This window comes from Vipera ursinii (assembly GCF_947247035.1).
Source record: "Vipera ursinii genome assembly, chromosome: 2".
Lineage (NCBI taxonomy): Eukaryota > Metazoa > Chordata > Lepidosauria > Squamata > Viperidae > Vipera > Vipera ursinii.
In genome coordinates, this window is record NC_139513.1 from 26,342,824 (window position 1) to 26,364,220 (window position 21,397).

The following is a 21,397-nucleotide window of genomic DNA, read 5'->3' on the forward strand; positions in this document are numbered from 1 at the left end:
CGCCCGGCCTGCTGAGGAGGAGCTGTTTGGCTGCTCACTGTTGCCGCGGAGGGGGAGGGGCCGTAGCTGTTGCTCTGTGGAGCTGAGCTTTCCCGTCCGGCCAAGCTCTCTAGGAAACGCCGTGGCGCCGAGCAGGGCCTAGCGCCGGGGGCCCGAGCAACGGGCCGGACAGGTCAGCCAAAGCAATTGAGGAAGAGGAAAAAGCGCCTGGGGGGAGGAGGGGGGGGGCGCTTATTTGGCAGAGGGGGGTGCCGGGGAGGGGGAGGGGCGGGAAACTTCAGAGGGGGCTTTTGGCGGGGATCTTGGCCCTTCTTCCAGCGCTCCGACCGCTTCTCTCAGGCTCCCTTTCTCCCGCCTTCCTTTCCCAGCTGTCCCCAACCCCGGGAATTCGCGCTTTGAGGAAGGAGAGGGGTTTTTTTTTTAATGTGTGGTGGAGCGGGGTGGGGGGGTGGGTGGGGAGCCAAGTATTAAAAGAGTCGCTTTTCCAGGAGGGGGAGCAAAAAAAAAAGGGGGAATGGAGCCTCTTTGCATTTTTGTGGGGGAGGAGGAAGAGGAGGAGGAGGAAAGCAGAGGTCGTGCTCCCTCCGATATCTCTGCCTCTCGGTCGCCTGGGGAGGCGTCTGAGTGCAAGGAGGAGAGGGGTGTGAGGGGAGAAGGCGAGTGTGTGTGTGTGTGTGGGGGGGGAAGGGCTGGAGGGGGAATCCCCGCCGAGCCCCGCACGGAGGGAAGTCGGGGGAGTGGGGGGTGGGGCGAGGTAGGGCTGCTTTCCGTTTTGCTCCCACCCATCCCCCCCAACCTTCCTGGCGGGGGTGGGGGGGGGTGGGGATCCTGGGGCTGGAGGAGAGCGGGGCGTCATGGCAATCTTGCTCTACCCCCCCTCCCTCCACCTGTCTGATTTGGAGGAGGAGGAGGAGGAGGTGGGGGTGGTTGGTGGAGCCAGGGGTGGGGGTGGAGGGGGGGTGGAAAGGGCGTGTGTGGATGTGGGATGTGGGGGTGGGGAGTTGCACGGAGGAAAAGAGAAGGGAACCTTCACGAATCGCACCGGATCTCGGTTCCCAGACCGTGGGGGTGGGGTGGGGGTGGGGGGTGGTGCAGGAGGTGCCGGTGGGGAACTAGCCAGGGCGATCTTTTTTTTTACGGGAGATCCTGAGTGGGGAAGGTGGGGAAATTCTTCCTTGGGACCAGGGCTGCTGTGCCAGGGGGAGGGGACTTAAAAACCTACCTATTCCAGCAAGCCGGCCTGGCCTGATAGATTTTGGGGTTTCATTTATTTTACTATTGTTTTTACTGTATACTTACCTTGCTCTGTACACCGCCCCGAGTCCTTCGGGAGAAGGGCGGTATATAAAAACAAACAAACAAACAAATAAATAAATAAATAAATAAATAAATAAAAAGTCAATGCGGGTGCGCGTGTCGCTACTCCGGTGCGAGTTCACCGCTGCCTCCCCTCGTTGCTCGCCTCCTCCTCCTCCATGTGCTGAAGCAGCTTCCCCTGAGCTGCTGCTCCTTCCTTCCTTCCCTCCCTCCCTCCTCCCTTTCCTCTCTGTCTGCTTCTGACTTGCTGGCTCCTTCAGGCAATGGGTGGATGGGAGGGGGGGAGTGGAGGTGTTTGACCTGCATTTTCTGCTTTCTCATGGTGCTCGTGTAGCCATGGTGGAGCACTTTAATCGTCTCTCTCTCTCTCTCTCTCTCTTTTTTTTTCCCCCTTCCCTCTGCTGTTCGAAGCGAATATTGTGGCCTGATTTTCTTCCGTTTGTGTGTGTGTGTGTGTGTGTGCGTGCGTGCGCCCGCGTGTGTGTTTCTTTTTAAAGGAAGCTGCATTTTCGGTTGGCACGTCTGGATCCCTGTAAACACAGCCAGTAGTGCTGAAGCAAGGTCGTCCAGCCTCTCTCTCTTGTCTCCCAACAGTTGTCCTTCAGGCCAGCAGCTTAGTGCTTGAAGCTGAGCTAAGCTGCCGCCTTGCGTTCCTGATGGGTCTTTTTTGGGGAATTTGAGGAAGATGATGGGGTTTTTGAGGGAAGGGGCTTGTATGAGGCAGAGAAAGGCAAGAGGTTTCCTTTGAGAAATGCATTGCTGTGAGATATTTTGGTGCGTGCAATTAATTGGGGGATTCCTGTACTTAAGAAGTAGCTCTCTCTCACACACACCCCTGTTTAGTGAGATCTTTGCAATAAAGAACACAAATATACTACTGAGTTTCCTTCTGCTTAGTTTTCTTTAAGTAAACAATAGCCCTTGCAGGATAGCCTCCTGCATGTTCTTTCCCTGGTAGTATTTCATGTTCAGAGGCAGAGGTGCAGAACAGTAGAATGTATTGATTTTGTCTTGTAGGAAAATGAGGCCGCAGCTCCAAAATTTAAAAAAAAAAGCAAAATGAATATTTGTTTTGGCTTGCAGAAATGTTTTCTAATTGAGCTTTCTGTGGATATGGGTCACGACAAGACAAAGTTGTATTACTTCCTTAATGGTGTGTAGGATTATCCCTTTTTACCTATGAAGGTGACATCAGACACTGCCCCTCCCACACACGAACACAGCTCGCCTAGGAAGTAGGTTTTGCAGCTGTCTCTTAACAGCACAGAGGTGACTGAGGGTGTTTTTACCTTGTGTCCTGTGGGTGTGTGTTCAAGGCAGTGACAAGCAGCTAATGTTGGCTCTGGAGCTTTGGTTGCTACGTGAGAAGCTTCAATAGTGTTGGCTGCTGTCTCTAGGGAAGGACAACAGCACAACCTCCATTAGTGCTGCACTTAGGAGATGGCTGGTTCACGTACTGAAAAGGGAGTCTTCATTAGGGCATGAAATTCGGAACCAGAAGATGCCTTTTCCTACTCCCTGCACACACATATTTTCCTGAATTTCATTTGGATGTAGTTTAGAAATCAAGACCTGTCTTCTCTCACATTTGCAAGATCCAAGTGATCAGATACTGTATTTCTAAAGTGAGAGAGATGCAGTCCCTGTAGCTGCAGTCTCTGACTTTCCCTCCCTCCAGTAAACAGAAAGCCAGATGCTTTCCTTATTGTTTGTAGGTCTCTTTCCTCCCCTTGCTTTGCCTGGGCCTCACTTGCCTTATTGAGAGGAATTTCTGCTTTGTGTAATGGGTGTGTACAGCAGACACACGTCTTGCACTGAGAAGATTTTCCATTCATGGCATGTGCAGCCAAAATATGGCACATCTTGCCCTTCCAAATGTCATAGGAACACAGTCTCATGAATGTGAAGGGGAATTACACCTATCTAGACAACAATATACGCTGAATCTCTTAAGCCAGGTTTTATAGCTTCCTTATTTCATCAGCACAAAATGGTTGTAGTATCTTTCTGATGCTTAATGTTACTGCCCAGTGGTGAAATCTTGTAGACTTTTACTATTCAAAAGTGTCAAAATCAGATAGTTATCCTAATTTCATTCCGTAGACAAATAAGGTAGAGCGGACTTTCCTAAGAAAGCTCGTGTTAGTTTGCTAAGGGAATTTTGATCCTTCCTCGATACTTGGTGGCCTGCTTGGTCTATCAGGAGGTACAGTGCTGAACTGCCTACTAAATGGTGAAACACAGGCCTGATGTTCATGATAGGAATGGTGTAAGGGGAGGATGTCTGCAGGCAGTAATGGTATCAGTATGTGGTTTTTTTGGAAATAACTTATTAAGTGATTGCAAATATTGAAAGAAAGCTATAAAGTTTAGTAACGGAAATACATACCTCCATTCTCTTCTTCAAAACAGTTTCAGTGAAACCTTTGAAATGGCAGCGTGGAGAGTTTAAATTGGTGTACAATTTTGTTTTATTTGTAAATGCTATTGAAATGCAGCGTGTGGCTCCATGTTCTGTTCAGATCGAAAATAGAACTACTTAATAGCATAACTTCACGGATAATTCTGTAATCAGCATCTTGATTTTAGCAGGCTTCAAAAAGATAATGTGCAGTACATGAGAGCCAACAAGAGTGAAGCCTTAACTTTTAGAAGTCTTCCATTTAAAATGGCTATTAACCATCCCCAAGAAAATATTAAGCTAATTTCAGGGCTACAGTATTATATCATATACTTTTCTTCCCTTATCCCTTATCTGGGGTTTTATTTATACAGGGACAAATATAATTTTTTTAAAACTTGTTTTTAACTTTTGTATCTTGGGTTTTAATTACCCTGTAAACCGCCCTGAGTCCTTCGGGAAAGGGCGGTATATAAATGTAATAAAATAAAATAAATAAATAAATAAATAAATAAATAAATATCTACCTCCTCAACTAGCAGGTGTCAATACATTCAGTAGGGAGTTTTTGTTTTCTGATTTTTATCATTTAGGCAAAAAGACATGCGTGGAAGAAGCAGTGACTCTGTAATTCAGGTGGATAAAATACCAGGAGGATAAGAGTTGTGGAATGGTTTCCTGGGATCTGCTGGATGAGGAATTTAGTCCTTGAGTTTGATACCCGTTATAGGTTATTGCTATTTTTAATCATAACATTCTTGTTTTTGTCAGCATGGCCACTAATTAACAGTTTACCAAGAAAACCAGGGATTCAATTATATCTCTGTTGTCATTTATCTTTTCAATTGAATTACCTTTCTCTCCTGAAATCACAGGTACTACAATGAAATATTACGTGAAACATGAGATTATAGGCTTAGTTGATGAGGCTCATAACTGGGAGGCAGCTTGGTGCCCATTGATACCAAGGTGGCCACTGATTTATCCCTAGTGCCTGCCTATTCCCCTGCCTCAGCTTTCTGCAAAGCAAAACATGAATCTTCAACTTGATATTTACTTCGAAGAATGGCTAAGGCTTCCTTAGAAATTTGAAATGGAGGATGGCTGCAGCCTAAAGCTTTGTTTTTAAAAACATTTTCCATCTTTGGGGACTAGGAAAAGCAGTTTTCTTCCCCCCCCCCCCAAATGTGAGTATTTGGGAGCTAGGCACCTTCCTTGATTATCACTTGTGACCTGGGAAACTCGCATACCGGTAGCAGCCATTTTGTATTGCATTTAGTATTCAAGTGTACCAACTTGTCCAAAAGGCTATGTATGTCCTTAGTAAATCCTTAAGCTCACCTTTTGAAGACACTGATTCTTGAAATTGTAACAATGCATTTTTTGGAACTTCTAAGTATGTTTACAAAAATTAAAATGGTAGAAACCAGTACAAATGATATTTTAAAATAATTTCTTTTCTAATGTGAAGGAATGGGGAACTGAATGAAATGCATAGGATTTGGAAAATCGAAAATATTAAGTTTGTTTAACCAACTCTCTTCTCAGGAAGAGTTTCACCATGCTAACATATCTTATTTATTAATATTAAAAATAATTCTGGAACACTACTCTATTATCCAGAGAACACATAGCTGTAATGGAACTAGAATATAGTAACAGAAGTACTGTTTTGGGATATTTCCTAGAGCTGCTAGAGAGTTGATTGAAAATCACCTGTATGTCTAATTCAAGTACCTCCTAATGGAAAAAAAAACAGATTTACAAAATCTAAAATATAAACTGGAATAATCTAAATGGAAAATCTCAAGTAACTATTAAATATTTTAATTAAAAACGAGTGTTCAGAATTTATGACAAATCAGTCCTGAAGGTTGGCTATTTAAATTTGTTTACCTTAAAAAACAGAAACATACTTTATAGTTTTTTACATTCCTACTGTAGTTATCACATTTTTAGTTTCTTTACCAGGGCTTTCTACACTAAATAAAACATGTGGCCAGCCTAAACTTTGTTTAAAACTTTAAGTTAAAACTCCAATTTTGAGTACCGGTACTTGCAAGCAGGGCTACTGAAATTTTGGATAGTTTTTAGCAACTGTAAGAAATTTCATTTTTGAGACAGTATAATTTGCATCTTGGTGTAAGTATGCAAAGAACCTATATTTTCTTGGTGTATTACTTGATACAGGATTTTTAATAGAGAACATTCCTGTCTGCTTCTGTGACATTTCTCTCTGCCAAAGGAATGGAATCTTTTATATTTTCTAGCTGTTGGTTCCACTGTATAGAATAGATGAAAAGCTATTATTATAGCTTCAAAGATGTTATAGCAAATTTGAAAAAAAACTAAATCTGATATGTCTACAGAGCTGGAATATATGTCCAGGTGGCTGAAAATAGAAGGCTTTCCTCAGACTCAGGAATATATAACTTGCCTTGTGAACATTTTAAGCCTATTGGTAGTTAGATGAATAACCTTCAGGTCGCATAAATGAAGCCTGACATTTTTCTACTGTAGAGGGTTTCCTATGAACAATATTCAGAAGTAATGTTTGTTCCATTGGACTCAGCCTAAGGACAGGAATTAAATTGCTAAGAATATTAGTTTGTATTTTTAAAACACACCCAATTAATACAGAATATTCGAGTTAACTTTTTCATGCTTAAAATTTTTCATAGATGCCTTTCTTTGACAAATATGCATTGTGCTGAAGGCTTGTCCCTGCATATTATTTCCCCAGAGATTAAATTTGTTGCAGTTTTCTGTTCCAATGATTTTTTTACTGAAAAAATATTTTTTTAAAAAAATGAAACTTACAGCTTAAAAGAGTAACTATTCTCTAACTATTCTCACTGAAAACTGGCACTGTGAATAGAAAGACAGCTGAACTAAAAAGTATGTAAAGGGAAATGTTTAGAAGTAGTTAAAAAGTTTATATCCTGTTTAAATTTGAATTGATTTCATTTTATGCAGAAATGGTCAGTTTGGTCTAATGGTTAAGGCACCAGGCTAAAAACAGAAGTGTATTGAGTTTTAGTTCTGCCTTACTGGGTGACCTTGGGCCAGTCATTTTCCCTCAGCCAAGCTCACCGCACAAGGTTGTTGTGAGGAAAATAGGAGGAAGGAGTATCAGATATATTTATTGCTTTAAGTTATTTATAAAAATAATAAAAGGTGCGATCTAAAATTAATCTAAAATTAATTTAATTTTTTTTAAATACAATTCTCATAAACCTCAGGGTATGTTGGAATTCATTTTTGTGCCTTGAAAACACTTTCAGATAAATGAAGATTAAAAATGGTGTTTTTCAGGCATAAATCAGACACATTTAGTCTAAACTGAGCTTTCCTACATGCAGATCAAGGTCATTTGAAATTTGATAGTCTTTCAAGTTATGGGAAACCATTTTGGTAAGCTTTTTAGCTAATATAAGTTGATGAGGTTTAGAACTTTTTATTTTAATTTTTATTCATAGTGAATAGGCCATAAGACAAGCAAGTGACTTTAGGAAAAGAAAATGCACCCTGTAACTTTCACTGTCATGGTCATTTTATATCTATATTATGATCTATATTATATAACTTGATACGTTACATATAAGTCAAGTGTGATAAGTCCAGGAAATATGGTTTATTCTACCATGTATTGTTTTTGAGAAGCAAGCTGTTAAGTGAGTAGCAGTCAGTTCCTTTGTTCTTCAACAACAATGATCACAACTTTGTTATTTCCTTCCTATCTCAAAATTTCTTGCTGTTTCCTGAATGACTTATGACAATTTATGTTGCCTTTCCATCATTGTACTATAGTGTGGCTTGTAATTCTCACTTAGAATGTGGGATATTTGTGAATGTTATCATGAGATTTGTAACCAAAGTCAGATTTGGACAAAATGTATTAATTTTATACCTGTCATTACTGCAATGGGTTGCACTGTGTACTACATTGTCTGCATGTTTTAAAAAGTTAACTAAAGTGAAGAATTAGAGGAACCATCTGGAATGTTTGTTCCTTTGTAGTTCTGCCATTTATATTTTCAAACAAGGATAGAATGGTATAGTTAGAATCTGATATGTTCATGGACTTGCACTTTTCTTTAAATGCCTATTGAAAAATCATAAAAAATGAACAGCTTTATCAAGTCAGCAAGGAAGTCATGTTAAAGCAGCTGAGAAATTGATTTATGTAGTTGTTAGTAAACATTTCCTGTTTGCTGGAATACTACAGTTTCTGGCCAAGCTATTCCAGTTTCTAGCTTGGTCACCTTTTAATATGCTGAGCAAACAGCCCCTCCCCCACTTTCTAAAAATGGTTGTTTTGTCTTACCTGCATTGTGTAGGCTAGAGTTTTCTTTTGTGTTCACTACCAGTAAATGAAATTTGAACTCTGTTTAAATATAACCTCATTTGTTCTGTAATAAAGACTGAAATACGTCTATAGTTTATTAATCAACAACTTTCTGCTTTCCAGATGTTTTAACCTACAGTTTTTTGCATTTCCCCCCCCCCCCCATGAATGCTTCTGATTAGTGGGACTGATGCCTAAGATGCTAAATATTAGTCTCTGCTATAAATGGGTCAATTTCAACAAGTTTAAATGAAAAGGATGGTTGGTTATACTAGAATTTTTCTAGAGAAGATCTGTAGTAGCTTGTTTTCCCTCTGCATTTTTGGCTAATGTACATACAAATCCCAGCATGTTGAACTCCACCTTAAAACTCATTGCATGCTGGGACATGTAGGCTCATATTTTCTCAAGTAAAACCAACCATTTGCTTAACAGTGGTGTTTCATATTCAAATCTTGCCTAGGCTTTAGTTGTAACTTGTAAGATATTAAATTCGTTCTTTATTTAAAATTAGTGCCAGATGTAACTTGCTTTTCAGAAAATTAGTCAGCAGAGTCATTGTAAAAGATATAACAAATGTCACCTAAACTTTTTTTTTTACACCAGGGTCTATTTCACTACTTTATTGAAGATACTTAACTGTGCACAAATATCCAAAAGAGCAAATCCTTATTTTACACACAAATGCATACTTTATATCAGACGTCTTCAATCTTTCCGGGCTCGTGCCTTGGAGGGAAAGAGAGCAGCTTTCAAATTGGTGTGCACGCATGCAAACTGAGCTACATGCACTGACGCGGAACTAGAAGCCCCGTTTGCGCATTTGGCATGCACTGGCACCATGTGGATGCACAAACAGCCACGCACCCCCCCCCGCGGTGGCTAGCGGCCCCATTCGTGCATGCGCAAACAGGCCAGGTACACCCGCCCAACACTAGTGGCCCCATTTGTGCCCGGGCGCATGTGCAAATGGAAACACAGGCGCTAGCATGAGTGGAGGGGGATGTACGCAATGGCCAGCCATTTCCACAGCCCGCTGGCCAAGATCCTGCAGCCCAGTCCTGGTCCCTTGTCGCGGCCCATAGGTTGGGGAACCTTGCTTTGTATTGTATTACAATTATTTATGGTTGGGAATTAAGTAGAAGGAGACCCATGTTCCCAGAAGTAAAAATCAGAATGAATATAGTAGCACCTTTTCTGATTAATAGATTTAAATGGTATAAGCTTCATCAGATCACAGAATGGATAAAGGAAGGGATGAGAGAATATGGAAGATAAGTTGCTTGATAAGATTTTATTCCACCCTTTAATAGTCCTTACTGTTCACATTAAGAGTTGAAGATCTGGCCTAGTAAATTTTTGCATACTGTACATTGCTCTCAAAAGTTACATTTTTAGTCTGCTGTAGATATTTGTTTATGGCCTATATGTTGGTTTAATTTTAATTTCCATCTTACAAAGGCTGAAATTCTACTCAGACAAAAATCATTTTTCTATGAGAATTTGAAACTGAATATGAATTGATATTCTCAAGAAAAGTAAACCAGATGGCTTTTACTGCATTGATACAGTGAGGGAAAAAAGTATTTGATCCCCTGCTGATTTTGTATGTTTGCTCACTGACAAAGAAATGATCAGTCTATAATTTTAATGGTAGGTTTATTTTAACATTGAGAGACAGAATAACAACAACCCCCCCAAAAATGCATTTCAAAAAAATTATAAATTGATTTGCATTTTAATGAGTGAACTAAGTATTTGATTCCCTATCAATCAGCAAGATTTCTGGCTCCTAGGTGTCTTTTATACAGAGTGCTTAAACAGAGTGCTCCTAATCTCAGCTTGTTACCTGTATAAAAGACACGTGTCCTCAGAAGCAATCAACCAATCAGATTCCAAACTTCCATGGCCAAGACCAAAGACCAGTCCAAGGATGTGAGGGACAAGATTGAAGACCTACACAAGACTGGAATGGGCTACAAGACTATCGCCAAGCAGCTTGGTGAGAAGGTGACAACAGTTGGTGCGATTATTCACAAATGGAAGAAACACAAAATAACTGTCAATCTCCCTTGGTCTGGGGAGAGATTGGGAGATCCATACAAGATCTCAGCTCATGAGAACAGTGAGGAATCAGCTCAAAACTACATGGGAGGATCTTGTCAATGATCTCAAGACAGCTGGGACCATAGTCACCAAGAAAACAATTGGTAACACCCTACACTGTGAAGGACTGAAATCCTGCAGCACCTGCAAGGTCGCCTTGCTCAAGAAAGCACATGTAGAGGCCCATCTGAAGTATGCCAGTGAACATCTGAATGATTCAGAGGAGAACTGGGTGAATGTGTTGTGGTCAGATGAGATCAAAATCCAGCTCTTTGCCATCAACTCAACTCACCGTGGTTGGAGGAGGAGGAATGCTGCCTATAACCCTAAGAACACCATCCTCGCCATCAAACATTGAGGTGAAAACATGCTTTGAGGGTGTTTTTCTGCTAAGGGAACAGGACAACTTCACCGCATCAAAGGGACGATGGATGGGGCCATGTACCATCAAATCTTGGGTGAAAACCTCCTTCCCTCAGCCAGGGCATTGAAAATGGGTCGTGGATGAGTATTCCAGCATGGCAATGACCCAAAACACACAGCCAAGGCAACAAAGGAGTGGCTCAAGAAGAAGCACATTAAGGTCCTGGAGTGGCCTAGCCAATCTCTAGACCTTAATCCCATGGAAAATCTGTGGAGGGAGCTGAAGGTTTGAGCTGCCAAATGTCAGCCTCGAAATCTTAATGACTTGGAGAGGATCTGCAAAGAGGAGTGGGATAAAATCCCTCCTGAGATGTGGGGCAAACCTGGTGGCCAAGTACAAGTAATCTCTTGACCTCTGGATTGCCAACAAGGGTTTTGCCTCCAAGTACTAAGTCACGTTTTGCAAAGGGGTCAAATACTTATTTTACTCATTAAATCAATTTATAACTTTTTTGAAATGTGTTTTTCTGGATATTTTTTGTTGTTATTCTGTGTCTCACAGTTAAAATAAGCCTACCATTACAATTATAGACCGATCATTTCTTTGTCTGTGGGCAAACTTAACAAAATCAGCAGGGGATCAAATAATTTTTCCCCCTCACTGTAGTTCAAACTATTAAAACAAAGAGCTACAAGTGGTATCACAAGGAATACTGATAAGATATCACAATTATCTAGGAGGTACATATAAGGCCCATATAACTCTCAACAAGCTTTTGATAAAAGTAAACAGATGTTCTGCATTGTTTAGATATGTAGTAATTAAGCTTTTGTGAGCTTTAAAAAATTGCATATTTGGAGATTTAGATCCCCTTGGGCATTTTGACTAGATGTGGGTCCCGTTAATGAGACCATGTCTGAATAGGTAAGGAAGTAGACTAGGATTTGCTGGGGAAAGGTTCATTGGCTGCCTTACAATCAGTATTTGTGCAGCAACTAAAGTACAAGTGTGGCAGCTCTTCCTTCCCAGGGAAAAAAGCATTCATTTCAGGGAACAGAATACTTCCATTTAGAAAACAGCAAAGGCGTTTGTGTGATCAATCTTATCTATGAATGCAGAAATTAGCTTTCTTTCTTAAAAAGTAAATCCATCCTTTTATTGTTACTATTGTACGTATTTGCATCTTATTGCAAATCTCAATTCTGTTGGCTATTATGGCCATAATATCCATGTTATGGTATATGGGTAAACAGTAGGGATTGAATTATGATCATATTTGTTTACTAAAGCTTAAAAAGGGAAAGAATGAGTTACAATTGCCAAAAAACCATAAAGCTGGGCTCACTCATTTCATTATGATTAAACATGATTTGCTTTAATGCTGTTTATAGCCTGGTGTATTTTGTGGAACTCCGCTATTTGTGACATAGTCATCAAACGATTGTTAAGCTAGTATGCCTTAATATGAAACTTTGAACCCAGTTACTATTTAGAGATGTAATTTGTTATATGATGGGTATAAATATATGTACGTGAAGGCAGTATACATATTGTACTCCAGGGATGGTGGAAAGGAAGAAGTTTTAATATGACACATGTAGTTTCCCAATACCAAATATAGTTAAGAAAAAGAAAACGTCAGTCAGTTAAACAGTCTACCTTTAGTACAGGCAGATGCAGCCTCTTTCTTCTGGCTTAAGTTTTTCTACACTGCATAATGAACAATTTATTTTGAAAGTGAATGAAATGAATATTCAATTATGAAATTGCCTTCCTTAAGTTACATATGTAAAAATTGGTGTTAGCAAGAAACTAATTTTTAGAAAATATAAGTACGGTATTGCATCACATTCTGCATTTCAGAGTGGTGTTGGTTTAATTTGAATCAGCCTTATCGGGGACATAGCTTGGGGTTTAAGATATTAAATGATCAAATGATAGCTAACACTACGTATTTAAACACCTTAAAATGTGAACTTTGAGCTCTATTATTATTATATTGGAATCCACCGTAAACTGGGGGATTGAACGGCAGCAGACAAAAGAAAATGCATCCATGAAAGGTAGATGATGTTTGGATTTCTTTAAACTTGGATTAGACACAGCTTTATGGAAAATAAAGTTGGTGAGGCAACTTATCATAATGATACATACTTTCTCTGGTATTAGCACAGCCCTGAATGGTATTTGTTGGGAAAGAAGCAAACCCAAAGGGCCTTTGCTGTCTCATTTTTCTAAAAGGATTTGATTTATCATAGTGGGAAACAAAATGCTTGATTAGATAGTGTTCAGTCTGATTCAGCATAGCTTTTCTTATTTATAGTTAAATAGTTTGCTTAGACAACTGTTAATGGTGAGAAGTTCCAGCAGTGCTATCAATAGTTACTCCTTCAGCAGTCATCTATGTGTACTTTAGTCTATATAAATTTGACAAATAATCACATAGATTACAGAGATCTGTCCATATTCCAAGAAAGCAACTGAGACACAGTTATGGTAAATGAATATATATGACCTCCTTGGATTCTTTTGCTTCTGTCTCCTTTGTGCCTCTGCTTGCATTTGGATCGATGCCACCATATTGTTTAGTGGAATTTAACCCTTAGAAAATGAGGATGATAGCCTGAATATTCTGAGCCTAAACTTGACTCCTTTTCTGTGTAGCAGCTGAAGATCTTGAGATAGGAATACTAAATTCACACTAAATCTCCTAAATGATTTTAGGAGAAAAAAGCATTTTTGTCTAGCCGTAGTTTCCTTAGAACCAATGATCTCTCGTGTTCCCTTTTATGGTGCTTTGATTATGCTGTGTCAGTTCTGCCAGAGCTGTAGCCATGATTTCACTCTTCAGCTCCAAATTCTGAGAGTTAACTTTTCTTACATGCATAAGATCTGCTAGTTGTTTAGCCGCATGCCACCTATTCTCTTTTTCATATAAACTTCAGCTATCAATATCTTACAGTCCTTTTGTTTGTGGTTTCATCAATTTTCCCATTTTCTGTTTCCATTAATTGTAATTTTTCTCAAAGCAGATTGCATTTATAAATTCTGCAAAGTACATGTCTTGAAACTAGGTCCATTCCCTTTAATTTATATTGTGGATAAATTACTGCTGATTTTTGAAAGAACAAAGAAGCTACATCAACACATGGCGGATGATCCAGTTGCTGGTGCATATGATTAATCACTAAATATTTTAATGTTAGGTAGTGAAATATTTGGACAGCATCTGGTTTGCACTGTGATACAAACATAATTCAGTCATTCTTTTCAACTTAAGTTCAGAAGTCTGAATCTCAGAATAATCCAGAAGCTGGACTATCAAAAACTGCATCGGTGATACTTTTCCAAATGACTTCTTATGAGGATAGTCTCTATTAATGATACCTTTCCGAAACATTAAAATCTTTATAAAAATCTGATTGAAAGGAAGAGGTAATGTACAATTTTAATATTTAAAAGATGAAAGTGATGTATAGTATTTGATATTTTAGCAGTACAGAAGATATGTCTTTTTTATATATATCATTCTAGCCTTAATGTAGCTTTTGGCTCCATCCAGACATGAGGAAGGTGTACCTTGCAAATCAGGGGTCCCCAACCCCTAGTCCATGGACTGGCACTGGGGCGCGGCATGCCAGATGACAGAGCTGCCTAAACAAGTGAAGACCCATCTGTGAGATGCAAGCAACATGCGAAATCCACACCCCTTCCAGTCCATAGAAACCCCCCTCTCCCTGGAACTGGTCCTTGGTGCCCAGAAGGTTGGGGACCGCTGCTATCTATGTTACCGTAGGCTCTTCAACATACATGTCCCAAAGGTGCTTTTTCAAGAAGCAACTGGACTTTCTTGTTTTTCCTTGAAGAGGTTTCGCTTCTCATCCGAGAAGCTTCTTCAGCTCTAGATGGGAAGCGGACTGTCTTCAAAGAAAAACAAGAAAGTCCAGTTGCCTCTTGAAAAAGCACCTTTGGGACAACCATGACCTGGATGACTGAGAATCTCCATAGAGGTTTTTCACCATACACATTATTGAAGGAAGCTGACAATGATTAATTCCTATTAACCTTGATGGCAGTGCAACCCTCTCTGAAGGTCATTTCCCGGGAGACGAGAGGGCTTCGTTGTGCAGTTGGTTGACCACTGTGAGAACTAGACCAGGGCTTTTCAACCAGTGGTACAGGTACCACCTGTGGTACATTGGCACCTGGCAGGCGGTATGCGATCATCCTAGAAAAGTAGCGGGGGAGGGGAATGAGCTGGTGGCAGCACCGCACAACCCTGAGCAAGAGAGGGCTGGAGCTGCAGGACTGTCAGGGCTCAGCGGAAGTGCCAGGATCAGCGCCAGGCTCCAGCTGGAGCTCAGCACTGATCCTGAAGCTCCGATCAGCTGGAATGTTGCAGGATCTCCAGGGTCTTGTGATTTACATTCAGATGCTTGGCAACTGATTCATATTTATGATGGTCACAGTGTCCCAGGGTCATGTGAAGTGACCAAAACCTGCTGCAGCCACCCAGCAGATGGGGGGGGGAATAGAAACCAAACACCCTCCACCCCACATTCACTGCCAATCCTCAACAGAAATGCTCACAACAATGAAAACCTCAGACGGGAGGAAGTTTTTGACACCTTGCTAGGCGACTGATGGTACTAGGTTGTTGCCATATCCTAAAAGTGGTACAATGGGTGAAAAGGTTGAAAAGCCCTGAACTAGACTAGATGATCCAGGGCTCTGATAGTTTAGTAATGGCAACATCTGGAGAATCAGATTCCTATCTTCTCTGCTTGGGTTCACTGCTGGGAAGTTTTCTCGTATAACATCTTGTATTTTTTATAGAGATTATTTTTATTTGGATAGGTAACATTCGTTCCATGCCTTCCAAACCTTTGTTTAAAAGGCCTATGAAAAAAAAATTCCCCCAAATTTTCTCAATTGCCGGCAGGTGATTGGAGCAGGTTTGTTGTGACTGGTTATATAGTAATACAGTCCTGTAAGTAAATGCATTGTTGTATTAACCACACACAAACATTATCACGGCTTAAGACTTGCTTAAAAAATCAAGTTTTTTTTATTATTTCCAAGCAATATTCAGTGAAACAGAAAAGGGCAAACATCTTCCAAATGGACGTTTCGCAATTATGTAAGCTTATACAAAGCACCTCTTTTGGGATTGTTGAACTAGCCCTCTCGTGTCATTTGCAAAGCTTATCTGGGAAGTAGCTGACTTTGCGTGCATATGCATGCATATCCCTTCCATTAAACTTTCAAATAGTTTTGACCAGAGTGTCATGCTTAGACGTTGATTCATCGACGACATACAGCTCCATTCAGCTCCATGAAAAATGGAAACCAAAATTATCTGGCGAGAGAAAGTGTTCATATCATTAAAGCAAAGGTTGGGCAGCACGATAAGAGTGATCCTGTAGAACAGGGGTCTCCAACCGTGGCAACTTTAAGGCTTGTGAACTTCAACTCCCAGAATTCCTCAGCCAGCAAAGCTGGAATTTGAAATTCTAGAACTTGAAGTCCACAAGCCTTAAAGTTGCCACGGTTGAGGACCTCTGCTGTAGAAAAGCATTTAATTTTGTTTTACATCACGTCCTCCTTGTGATCACTTCCTCTCTGGCTAGAGACATGAGTCTTAGTCTTTTAGTTGTGCTGAACAGTCAAGAGTCAGCAAGGGAGGGGGAGGGGGGACTGTTAAAGATAAATTGTATGTTAAAACTTTTCAATAAAAAAAAAGAGTCAGCAAATGACATCTGGCTGTGTCTGACCTCTGAAGTTAAACATTGGTGTTCTTGGTTAGTAAAGGTAAAAGGTAAAGTTTCCCCCGCACATGCGTGCTAGTCATTTCCAACTCTAGGGGCCGGTGCTCATCTCCGTTTCAAAGCCGAAGAGCCAGCGCTTGTCCGAGGACATCTCCGTGGTCATGTGGCCGGCATGACTAGACGCCAAAGGCGCACGGAACGCTGTTACCTTCCCACTGGAGTGGTCCCTATTTTTCTACTTGCATTTTTACGTGCTTTCGAACTGCTAGGTTGGCAGAAGCTGGGACGAGTAATAGGCGCTCACTCTGTTATGCGGCACTTGGGATTCAACCCACCAAACTGCCGACCTTCTTGGTTAGTACAGGCGTTGAAAGATCCTGGTTCTAGTGCGCCCGCAGCCACACAAGGTCTCTTGAGTATCTGTGGCCAGATGTGCTCTCTCTGTCTCTCTCTCACTCACTCCAAAATGACCCCCTAGAACATTTATGGGGGGGGAACAGGAGGGAGTGGGAGCAGTAAGCTGACTCTGAGAACCATACATTATGTATATGCAATATTGTCACATGAACATAAATCTTTGAAAGGCATGTGAGACTAGGACAAGTAAAGCAAGAAGAGACTAAGCTGAAGTGTGAATATTTGCGCGTGCTTTTTCTTGCCTCTGCAATCCGCCCAATATACACCCATCAGTCTGGTCCAGCTAAAGGAACGTTCATGGCTAACTTTTTTTTATATATATACACAAAAGAGCGAGGGTTAAAACCGGCCTTATAACGGAAGCGAGGGGGTGAAACTTTACATATGGAGTAGTTGCTGCTGCTCCTCCATAATTGCGGCACTGTGTCGTTGTTGCTATGGTTCCCAATGCCTGTGTCTCTCTGCATGGTTTCCGAGAATGGGGGCAAGGCAGCCAGTCACAGCCGGCGCTGCTGCTGCGTGCGTGCTTAAGGGAGATTTTGTGCTTGCAGGGGAAGTGATTGAAGAGAAGCAAGCGATTGGGTATTTCCCATCCCATCTTCTCCTTCGGGAGAAGGGCGGTATACAAATATAATAAAATCAAAATCAAATCAAATCAAACAGGTGTGTTTCTGCAGCCTTCCTTTTTCTTCTTTTGGGGAAACGGGTTTTTTTTTTTTAAAGACGGGATACATTTTCTGCTTCCCCTCCCTCCCTCTCTCTGGTCTTCCCTCAGTCACGGCTTGATGACATGAAATGTGGGATTCCGTTCTCTACCAAATGCCCGGGTGGGGTAATGTGGGGGGAAAAGGAGGGCGCTGCGTTTTGATTGGCTCCGGCATGTTGTCATCAGAGATTCTTGGCTGACTTGCCATCTGCATCGGCTGCGAATTCTTCTCTTCTTCTCTCTGGCGCAGACCTTGTTCCTGGGGATTGCATCATCCCCGGGAGAGGAGCCAGGTCCGGGGGCACCGTACAAAGGCTCGGTGAAGCAGATGCGGCCTGTTCTCTGTGGCCGAAGCAAGTCCTTCCCACAGGACTGCGGAAAGAGACCTCGCTCCGAGAGAGACTCTCAAGTGGGTCAGAGGCCCTTTGGACCTCAAATCCCAGCTGCTTCCTGTACCCACCTGGCTGATGCAATGTCTTGCCTTTGAAATCCCTGCTGGAATTTATTCTGGAGCTGTTTTGTTTGCCTTTTCTGGGAGTGGCCAAGCAGCCAGTGTGTGCCTGTCACATGATGTCCTTGAATGTGAGAAATCCAAAGCCAGACTAATAGATACAGAGCCTTTCCCATCCACCAACCAGTCAGTTCTGTAGAGGAGGGCAAAAGAATAGGCGTACATTATGGCTGGTGGTGGCATTATTGCCCTGTACACCGCCCTGAGTCCTTCGGGAGAAGGGCGGTATAGAAATTAAATTAATAAATAATAATAAATAAATAATTGTATCTCATAATTTGCTATGCCCAGCCTATGGAATTCTTGTGGTGCTCATAAGAAGAACGTGGCTTTCGGTCCTAGCTTGCTGCAGCATTCCTGTAAAACCCAGGCTACGGCGTGGTTTTTGAAGAACCTCAAATTCATTTTATATTGCTGCTTTTTAAGGAAATTCATATTTGCCAAAAGTAATAGTAAAACAAGGACCCACACTTCTTGCTTTTAAGCCTCATACATTTTTCTCTGTAGTAGAATTTGTCGTACAAAAAGCAATGTGTTTTCCTTGATCGTATTCGTTTTTTGTTTTTGCTTTTTTTAAAAAAAAGAACTTTAAAATAATTCTGATGTTACTCAATAATAATTCGTGACTTTTATCCCTTGAGAAAATTAGTAGCAATCTTGCCAGACAAAATGGACAAATTGTGGACTCCTAATGCCAGCCAAGCTACATGGTCCATTACTCAAAATCCAGTGGTTTATAATAGCCTTTTAATTGTGTTTTAGGTTTTTCCCTAAAAGATTAAGACAGAGGAATGTTTACAATTTAACCGTTACAGTTTCATTTTATACATGCCTTTCATAATTGGCACGAAACATGCAGTATCTGTAATATTGTAACATTAGACATGAGAAAGCAAAGTAAAATACCCAACAGATTAATCAGTACTACTCTCAGTGTGGATGTGAAATTTTTTTAGGAAATTAATCCTATTTTTCAGTTCTGATACAGTTAGTTAAACTGTAGATGATACTGTAGAATAAATACAGTACTGTGTTCTGTATACTGAGGATGGAGCTCAAATAGGTAAATTAGTTGCGGTCCTCGAGCATCCATATTTTCAGCTCAGTCTTTAATATTTAAGTTGCTCAATCTTTTTTGTAGGTTCATCTGAACACGGTCTATTTTTTTTTGTCCCCTGGTTTATAGTCAACACTGTTTTCTTTAGTTCCTTTATTGGCAAGGAATCTTGAATTGCTATACAATTATGAATGAATTATAAAGCTGTGATTGCCAGACCCATAGTGTCACTGTCCTATGTATTCCATCAAACATTTTTGAAAATTAATATTATTATGTATATAGTTTAGTACCTATGAGGACAAATGCTACATAATCTGGGAACAGCTAGTTTTGCAGCTAATATCTATATGTAAAAAACAGATTCTAGCTTGGGTTTCAATTATAAAAAATAAGGACATGTAGCATTTATTTCTGCATTGCAAAAGACCCATCCATGTTCATGTCCTTGAGAAGTATATAAGGAGGTGTTTGCTGGTTAAAGCTAAAAAATATGAATAGCGTCAGAATTCATAGATGTTCAAGTCATTACAGGATTAGATACCATAATGGAGCCCAAAATTTATGTTGCTAAGTGAGACATTTAAGTTTTGCCCCATTTTATGACCTCTCTTGCCACAGTTATTAAGAGAATCACTGCAATTGTTAAGTTAATAACGTGGTTGTTAAGCGAATCTGGCTTGCCCGTTGACTTGGCTTGTCAGAAATGTGGTCACATGATCCTGGAACACTGTAACTGTGATAAATAGAAATATGAGTTCCCAAGTGTCCGGATTTTGCTCATGTGACCATGGGGATGCTGCAATGTCATAATGTGAAAAATGGTCATAAGTCAGTGCCATTGCAACTTTGAACAGTCACTAAACTGTTGTAAGGACTACTGGTATATGGACTGTTTTTGCTCCATATTGTTGAAAGTTGGTTGAACTTAGATCTGTGATCTAAATGCTTATTAAATTTTAAAAGTAGTCCAGTTGTTTTGTTGGTATATCATAGCTGATATAAGTACTAATGCATTATATGCTGGCCTCTTCCGTAACTAACAGGTTTTTTTTGAGTGTGGCTTGGGAAAGGGAACATTAGGTATGTTTGCCGCCTTGAATTATTTCTTGTTCTATTCCTGAATAATGAAGGATACACACAAACACACACACACACACACGCACACACACACACACACACACACACACACACACACACACACACACAAAATAAAAATATGGTTTTTCTTTGTTCACTGACACAGTATTCTTTATGTAGACTATTTTTACAAAATTATCACTAGACCTAAACGTTGGACAACTTCTTCAAATTTCTATTCAATTATTTCACAAACTTTTTCAACTTCATGAGGCTTTCCTCATATATGGAAATAGAGAGTAGTGATTTCTCTGCCGAGTTCTACATCTCCTCAAAACTGCTCTGAAAGATACCCCAACTTTCAGGAGCAAACTCTTTGAGACCCTGCCAGGAATTGAAAGAAAGAAGAGTAGAGAAGCAAAGAGTCCTGTTGAAGGAATAAGTTTCCCTTTGTAATATAGTAGATTCCTAACTTGTCAGAGAGAGTTATTAAAGCTGTTTACTATAAATCCTTACTCTCAAATAAACCTTTGTCAATGGAAGATCACCACCTCACTGGATACATTTTCTGGTGTGTTTTTCCCCCTTTTAAGTCCCCCCCCTTAACATTCAACCAGACTGTCATCCCATAACTTTAAGCCATTATCCCCTGTCTTCTCCCTGGGATGATATAGAACAGATCATGACCCAACTCTATTTGTAAGACTTTTATCTCCTTTCACGGCTGTGTCAAGGTGACTGAAGTCTGATATCCAGAAGTGAACATAATATTAGAAATGGAATCTGACTAACAGAGTCACAGAACTATTAGCACAGTGCAGATACATAACAACAAGAATGAGTTGGAAGGGACATTGGAGGTCATCTAGTTCAACCCCCTGCTCAGGCAGGAAACCCTGTACCATTTCAAACAAATGGCTGTCCAGTCTCTTCTTAAAAACTTCCAGTGCTGGAACATTCACCACTTCTGGAGGTAGATTGTTCCACTGGTTAGTTGTTCTAACTGTCAGGAAGTTTCTCCTTAGTTCTAGGTTGCTTCTCTCCTTGATTAGTTTCCATCCGTTGCTTCTTGTCCTGCCTTCGGGCGCTTTGGAGAATAGTTTGACTTCCTCTTCTTTGGGGCAAACCCTGAGATATTGGAACACTGCTATCACATCACCCCTCGTCCTTCTCTTCATTAAATTAGGCATGCCCAATCCCAGCAACCGTTCCTTACTTGGGAGAAGGTCTTGTAGAGTGAATGGGAACGCACATGAGTATCACTTTTGGGGCTGTTAGGCGAGCCTCATATTTTTCCCAGGATCATGCAGCTGCTTTGAAAT

General features: G+C 40.7%; 1 protein-coding gene across 2 annotated transcripts in view; it reads left to right on the forward strand.

Annotated features, from left to right (window-relative positions):
- The window catches only part of SETD5 (SET domain containing 5), a 75,568-nt gene continuing 54,171 nt past the window's right edge, over window positions 1-21,397 (forward strand). For both annotated transcript variants that reach the window (XM_083355937.1, XM_083355938.1), the window contains exon 1: window positions 1-172. The gene's annotated coding sequence lies outside the window, so the exon portion shown is untranslated. The remainder of the gene's footprint in view (window positions 173-21,397) is intronic.